The sequence below is a fragment of the Pteropus vampyrus genome, unplaced genomic scaffold (assembly GCF_000151845.1).
Source record: "Pteropus vampyrus isolate Shadow unplaced genomic scaffold, Pvam_2.0 Scaffold141, whole genome shotgun sequence".
NCBI lineage: Eukaryota > Metazoa > Chordata > Mammalia > Chiroptera > Pteropodidae > Pteropus > Pteropus vampyrus.
The window spans coordinates 2460636-2468117 of NW_011888922.1; the positions used below are offsets into that span (position 1 = coordinate 2460636).

The window sequence follows — 7482 nt, forward strand, 5'->3', positions numbered from 1 at the left end:
TACCATGTGCCAGGCCCCATGCTAGAATAGGGTGTTCAGATACTCTGAAGGATGCAGATCAAGTCTTTAATGAGTTAAAGGTATCACAATATGGTGTGATAAGTCTTGAAATGAAGGGATAAAATGAGGAATAAAAAAGCGATGTGTACTTATAAAGATAGGAGAAAGCTGTCTTTCTAATTTTTTCCCCTCAGTTTAGGAGTAGTTTATCAAACAAACATCATTTCCATAAGCAGACTTTAAAAGTTTTTAAAAGGTTGATAGCTGTGTTGGGGGAAAATGAAAACAAAAATCGAAGTAGAATCAGCAATTGTTTATCTGAGATAATTCTCAATTCTGTTTCTGGTTTTAATGAATTTTCTCCTGTTTTTAATCTTTCTAAATCATAACCAGAAAGTAGAGGGAAAACCTTTTTTTTTTTAGTATAGTAAAGAGAAAAGTTTAAGGTTATCAAAAGAATATACTGTTTTATAGATGTCATTTTAATTCCTAAGGACCAATGCTGTAATTTGGGATGGGGGAATAATGAAACCAGGAGAAAGTATGGAAACCCTAATTTAGTTTCTATATTACTGTATGACCTTATGGAAGTAATTTTATCTCTGCCTTTTCTCTTAACTGAAAATAGAGATAGTAACAGTTGCTGTGACCAGCATACAGTTGTGAAGCAACTAAGTAAAATATTGAATATAAAGAAACCTTTGAAAAGTATAATTTGTTAGCTAGTTGTTAGCTGCTGGTAAACTTATTAACAGTAGCTTACATTATTGAACACCTGTTATGTACAAGACACTATGTGAGATGTTTTCTCCAATCTTCAAAATAAGCACGTGAGATGACTGCTAGCATCTCTCTTTCATGGATAAGGAGATCGAGGCTCAGACTGGCAAGGGAACTTATTCAAGGTTTTGCTGAAAGTAAGTGGCAGACCTCATTTTCAGTGGATGTACACCTGATACCAGCAGTTATGTGTTACGTTCATTATTTAGGTGCTGTAATTTTTCCGTATAGAGGATATAGGAGTTTTGCAAGTATATTGCTGTGAGAGTTAAATTTTTTCTTCATTTAGCCTATTCCTTTTTTCTTTTTGAGCATAGAAAGATTGGTGAAGACAATTGACATGCATTTACATTTATCTTTTATACACAGAAAAGAATAACATCTTGCCCTTGTGTTTTTGTTCAGTTTTTTTTTTTTTAAATGCCTACAGCACCTGATCTTCCTAGATGGTCTCCCATCCAAGTACTAACCAGGCCCGACCCTGCTTAGCTTCCGAGATCAGATAGGATCAGGCATGTTCAGGGTGGCATGGCCATAGACTTGTTCAGTTTTTACAACAGCTTTGTGAGATAGATATTTCCATTTTACAGGAGTTAGGAGATTGAGGATCAGAGAAGTCTTGGCTTGCTCAAAGGTACATTATTAACAAATGACTAAATATTGGTTTAAACCTGTATTTTGTCAATCAAAGTATAGTACTTTACTTTTACTACTATACCATATTGCTTTTTAAACTCTATCAAACTAGGTCAGAAACATGGCAGAGTGAGAGACATCCTCAGATTTCTCCCCTTGAAACAATAATAAGCTGAACATCTAAAACTCAACAAAAAATACCGAAACTGCACATCTGAGCTGGGATCTTTGCATAAGAGCTACCACAGTGCCCAGAAAAGTGGTTTATGTTCCTCGAAAGTGTTTATTGAGTGAAGAAATATTAAATGCTGCTTCATGTTCAAAACAAAAACAAAAACACTCTATCAAACTAAACTGTGGGGCACTAGAAATGGCCCTTTAGATTACTTCCTAATATCTTTAGCTTCTTCACCCCAAGAAAATCTTGACTGAAGTCCACACACAAAAAATTTGCTGATAAAACTCTCAGATGGTCATGATATTGCAGACTTACAAATAACATTTCTCTACTGAAGCTGAGAGATGAGACTTTATCCAGTATTCTGTCACCTATTTTACCTGAATATTCATTTCCCTTTGCCATGATAAATTTAACATAATGTAATACATTTTTCCGCTCTTTTTTATGTCTTCTCTCTCCTGAGTAATTTCCCCCACTCTTCCATCCTTCTAGCTTTGAGATGGAGGAAAATCATCTGTGTGGTAGGACCCTCCAGAACATTCCCTTTTTAGAAATAGTGTAGTATAGTAATAAGACTAGAAAGAACCAGAGACTCATTGATCCATCATTAATATGATTTTGTTTGATATTGATTCTCTAAAATTGATCCAGGTCTTAGTTATAAAAGATCCATTATGTCTTGGCTCTTATTCATGGACTCAGGGTGAGGTAATTTGTATGCAGCATTGGGAAATTCATTCTTGTTTATGGGGTTGTCTTCTACTTTTCAACTTTCAATTTTCCTTTCCCTTTCAGACTGTGTAAGTACCAACTGAGGCTGGCAAGAACATTTTCCTCGTTTATAGACTCTGCCTTTTGAATTTTTTGGAATGATAAATGACAGTGATCATATGTGTAGCTTTAACCCTCATCTACCTGGCTGTATCTTCAAGGCCCGGCTTTCTTTATTCTCGCCCTGCTTCCCACACAGCTGGGATTGATTAATGTCTTCCTCATTTGGACACTTGTCCCCATAGTACTTTGTATATTGCTGTGGTATAATCTATCACTTTCTAGGGAAGGAGATAGACATAGAAGGAAGAGCCCTAACTTTGAAGAAGGGCAGTGCCTGCTTGGACATTTAATGTATTTAATAACTTTATTTATTCATTTGGAAAAGAGAAATAATACCTAATTCACAGAGTTGTTGATTAAATTAATAATATATGTTAAAATGAATTGTAAGGTGTTAAACTACATAGATGTTTGGTAGAATTGTAATTTTATGTATAGCAGTGGTTTTAAATTTTGGCCATGCATTTGAACCATGTGTGAAAATGTTAAAATTGCCTGGGCTTTATCTCAAGTCTGCTTAATCAGAACCTCTTGGAATCTCTATTTTTGAAGGTTTATAGGTGATTCCAATATGCAGTCAAGGTTGAGAAGTACTGCCTTATAATATTTACATAAACGTCATATGCGAGCTGTTGTATGAAAACTAATGTTTACTCATTTAAAATTCATTTCCTAAACACACATTAAGCATCAGGCATTGTCATGGGTTCTGAAGAAACAGATGAATCATACCTGGTTCCTGCCCTTAAGTTTATAGTTGAGAAACAGATATGTCCATAGACAATAATACTATATTGAGACAAAAATGACACATGGAGACATATGCTATTGCATTGTGAAGACAGAAGAAATTCATCTACTCCATCTGACATGGGAGTGTCCTGGCAAGCTACCTTAACGAAAGTGACACCTAAGTTGGGTTTTGAGAGATGAGCAGGGGTTAACCAAGTACAGTGAGGGAGAGGAAAGCCATCCAGAAAAAGCTGTATGAGGGCTAGAAGGCTTGATAGCATGTTTGGGGAATCCTGAATAGTTTAGTACCCTTAGAGAATAGATGCAAAGTGAGGAGTGGTAAGAGAGAGGAGGGCAAGGCTCAGATAATAAAGGGCCTTTCGTATACTGTACAAAGTACTTTCATTGATATTATCTCACCTTATTCTTTCAACAACTCCCTGGGTTAGCTAGGACAGGTATTGTTTTATCTCTATTTTATAGATGAGAAAACAGGTTAATTGAATTGCCTGAGGGTGTACAGCACAGATATGATTTGAAGCCAGGTCTTTCTGACTCTTGAGCTCATGCTTCTTCCATTACACCATAGCTGTCCTGTACCTTTACAATGTTGTGAGGATCAGATAAGCTCTGTAGATAAGTGCATGGTAATTTGTAAGCTGTAAAGTACTTGACTGTTAGGAGTTTTGACTAAGTGGCCTCTAAAAGTTGCTTTTAGCTCTAAGATTCTGTAGACCTTTTCTAGGATTTTCCTTAATTGCTGAATAGATTTTTTTTCCCTGTGGAGTTGGTAGCCAGAGTCCAGTGAGTTAAATAACCAAATAGTTAGTTATTCCTCCAATTTGAGTGTCTTTACTCAAACCTCTTTGTTTTTAAAATACATTTCTTTTTCTTTTATTATGAAAGTAATACATGATTCTCATAGAAAATTTGGAGAATACAAAAGAATAAAAGGTAAAAAACCCACAAAAACTAACCCAATAAATTCATCAGAGTTTTATTATAGAAAGATGATCAGTAGTAGCATTTCATCTATTTCCTTCTAATCTCTTTTAAAAAGAGTTTCGTATCTTTTTAAAGATACGAAAAGGGATCTCCCTGATATCCCCTTTCCCCAACCTTACTGTACGTTGGGGATAAATGAGATCAGGAACTAATCAACATCATCAGCCTCATTACAACTGACCTTTTACTGAGGACTTTCACAGTGCCAAGCAATTTACATTTGATTTTTTATTTTACTCCTCAAATGATGTTACAGATTTTATAAAGTTACAGCTTTATACTCATTTTACAGATGAAGAAATTTAGGATCAGAGAGATTAAGCTGGCATTTGAAGACATTTTTATGATTGTTGCTCTGTGACCATTGCAAGTCTCTTAACCACTCTGAGCCTCAGTTTTCCTTAGCTGTCATATAGATGTATTAAAGTTGATGCCAACTTCACAGTTCAAATATTTTATGACTAATTTTTTTTCCTTCTCTCTGCCCTCACCCTTTCCTTGTAATACACTAGGAAATAGTCCATCAATAACAGTGTGTCACTATGGAAAGAATTCTCAGTGGGTTAGAGGAGAAAAATTTAAATTTCCAGGTTAGGGGATGAGTAGAAAGGGACCTGGAATATTTGGAAGGAATCTCAGGACCCCTATCACCTTTTGGAGAATTAATATTTTATAACATTTTCTTTCATTTAAGATTAATTTTCCATCTGAAATTTGACCTGTCTAGAGTCTGAGATTTTTATTTGGTATCAGGATAGATTTTGTTTGATAAATTCAAGAAGTTATCTATACATAAACTGCAGAGTAACTTAAAGCAAAAAGCCAGATGAGCAATGATAGACTTTCGAAAGTCCAGATTTCCCAAGCAGCCTAAAGACAATATGTATTTAGGGTTTATTGTTTTCAAACACTTTTATATACAGTCTCATTTAATTTAATTCTGTCCTTAAGGCATCACATTTTTATAGATGGAGAGAAGTGACTTGTCTATGATATAGCTGAGGGTTCCTTCTGTCCCCAAATCTGGTGCTGACTCCTGATCATTTGGATGCTGTCTTCACCTGTGGTACTTCTTTCATTTTTCTCTTGACTTTTAAGACATTCCTGGTTCCTTGGAGAATGTAAAATTTATTTACAGCTTGTTCTCTTTTAAAAAAATCATGTCGTTTCATAGAATTTTCTGAAGTTGACAACTTTGTAAAGGTCCCAGGCCAGCTGGGAATGGCTGCTGAGTATATTCTTATTTGTGGGTTGATAGAGTATGGGTGAAACATACACACTTTCATATGGAGTGTATAAAACCAATACATCTCTATAGTGCTTCTATTTATTCCATAATTAGTCTACAAATATTTATTGATTACTTCCTATATATCAAGCATTCTGCTTAGTACTAAGGGTACAATCATAAACAATTCAGAAATGGTCCTTGTCCTTTCTCTTATAAAACTGACATTCTAGAGGAGAATACAGACAAAAACATTAAATGTATAAATAGTTGCAGGTTTTGATAAGTCCTACAAAAGTCATGAAGGATTAATGTAAAGAATTTTTGGAGTGATAAAGGGAAAGCCTCATTGAGGAGATGATGTTTTTCAACTAAGATATGTAAGATAAGTAGATATTAATCATGCAAAGAATGGTGTATAGAGCATGTCAGGCAGAGAGAACATTTTAAATGCATAAAATCCTTGAAAGTAGATAAAAGTTGAGAGCTATTCTATTCAATGTGGTAACTACTAGCCAGTGTGGCTGTTGAGCATTTGAAATGTGGCTAGTTCATATGCAGATATGCTGTAAGTGTAAAATACACATCAGAGTTTGAAGACTTAGTACTGAAAAAATTTAAAATAGCTTTTTATATTGATTATATATCAATTGGGTTAAAATATATTTTCAAATTAATTTCACCTGCTTTTCTTAACTTAAAAAACTATCTACTAAAGAATTTAAGATTACAGATGTGGCTCATGTTGGTGGCTTGCATTATATTTCTATTGGATAGTGCTGGTTTAGCTCAAAAAAGGCGAATGGTATGAGGTAAAGTTGGAGTGGGAGGAAGGAACCTTTCCAAATGATATCCTTCCTGTGCAATACCCTAGTTAATCCTGAGAAACTGAGAATTTATTATTAAATCTGATTTAAATCTGATTTTATAGACAATTAGTGACTACTTGACCACCCCTTCATCGCGCCAGAATGAGGTAAACCAGCACTTTAGCAGTGTCTTGAGTGTAGAATGTTCTCTATCATTGTCAGCTAAAATAAGCAAATAAAAATTGATGAACAAATTGATTAATCCAGATTTTCAAGTGGTTTTGAGATTGATTGCCTCTGGATATCTATAATATCTAAACAGAACTGTTGGTCAAAGATTGAATTTTTCATTAAAGAAAAACAAACTCTTTGCAGGCTGACTCCTCTTGAAATTGTTTCACAGTAAACTTCTTTCAACTTTTTTGTATATTTAAAAGTTCTTTATAATAAAATATTGGGAAGGGGAGTATGTACAGCGAGCACCCATATACTCATCAGATTCTATAATATTTTGCTATATTTGCTTTATTACATGTCCATCCCTTCATTCATTGATCCATTTTACTTTGAAGCATATTTCAGAATAAATTGCAGATATCAGTACTTCACTTTAAACATTTTACATTCATATCATTATTTGTTTACATAGAACTATATTCTTATCTACTATGCTGTAGCATTGTTTGGTTAATGTCTGTCTGCCCTACTAGACCCTAAGTTCCAGAGCATCATTTCTCTTTAAGGCATGATACCTTAGAATGAGTTTTAACATACTACCTTTTTCTTTAAAATAAAAATGTCTTTTTTTTGTTCACTGTTGTATTCACAATTCCTAGCATATAGTAGGCACTTAATAAATATTTTTTGATTGATTGAATGAAAGTGGAGCCAGCATTCAAACTGAGGTCCACATGACTTCGTTACTAAGAACATTTGTTTGATTTTCTCCAGTTTAATAAACATAGAAGAATCCTTTCAGTGTCTGATGTCCGGAGATAGAAGGGACCTGACTGTGCTAAGTATTTAGCTACTTACTGTAAATATCTCTGACCTGAGTTGAAGGTGAAGTTATGCCCTTCAACTAAGGATATGTAATATTCTTAAGCCAGTTACTAGCTACTTTGCCATTCTGGGTCAGTCTTCATTTTGAGCTATGGAATTACATATTACTGAAAAATGGCATTGGATTGAGGCTCTTGTAGGCATATTGATCTTCTAGAGGGTCCATTCTTTTTAGTACTGTTCAAGACATTTCAAAACAAGCAGCTTTCTTCTAG

The 7482-nt window shown here is 34.5% G+C and overlaps 1 non-coding gene across 1 annotated transcript; it reads right to left on the reverse strand.

The window, feature by feature from the left end:
• Nucleotides 1-1201: 1201 nt before the first annotated feature.
• Nucleotides 1202-1320, reverse strand: LOC111744820. Its single transcript, XR_002782348.1, has one exon. It is a non-coding gene; the product is annotated as a 5S ribosomal RNA (ribosomal RNA).
• Between the last annotated feature and the right edge of the window lie 6162 nt (nucleotides 1321-7482).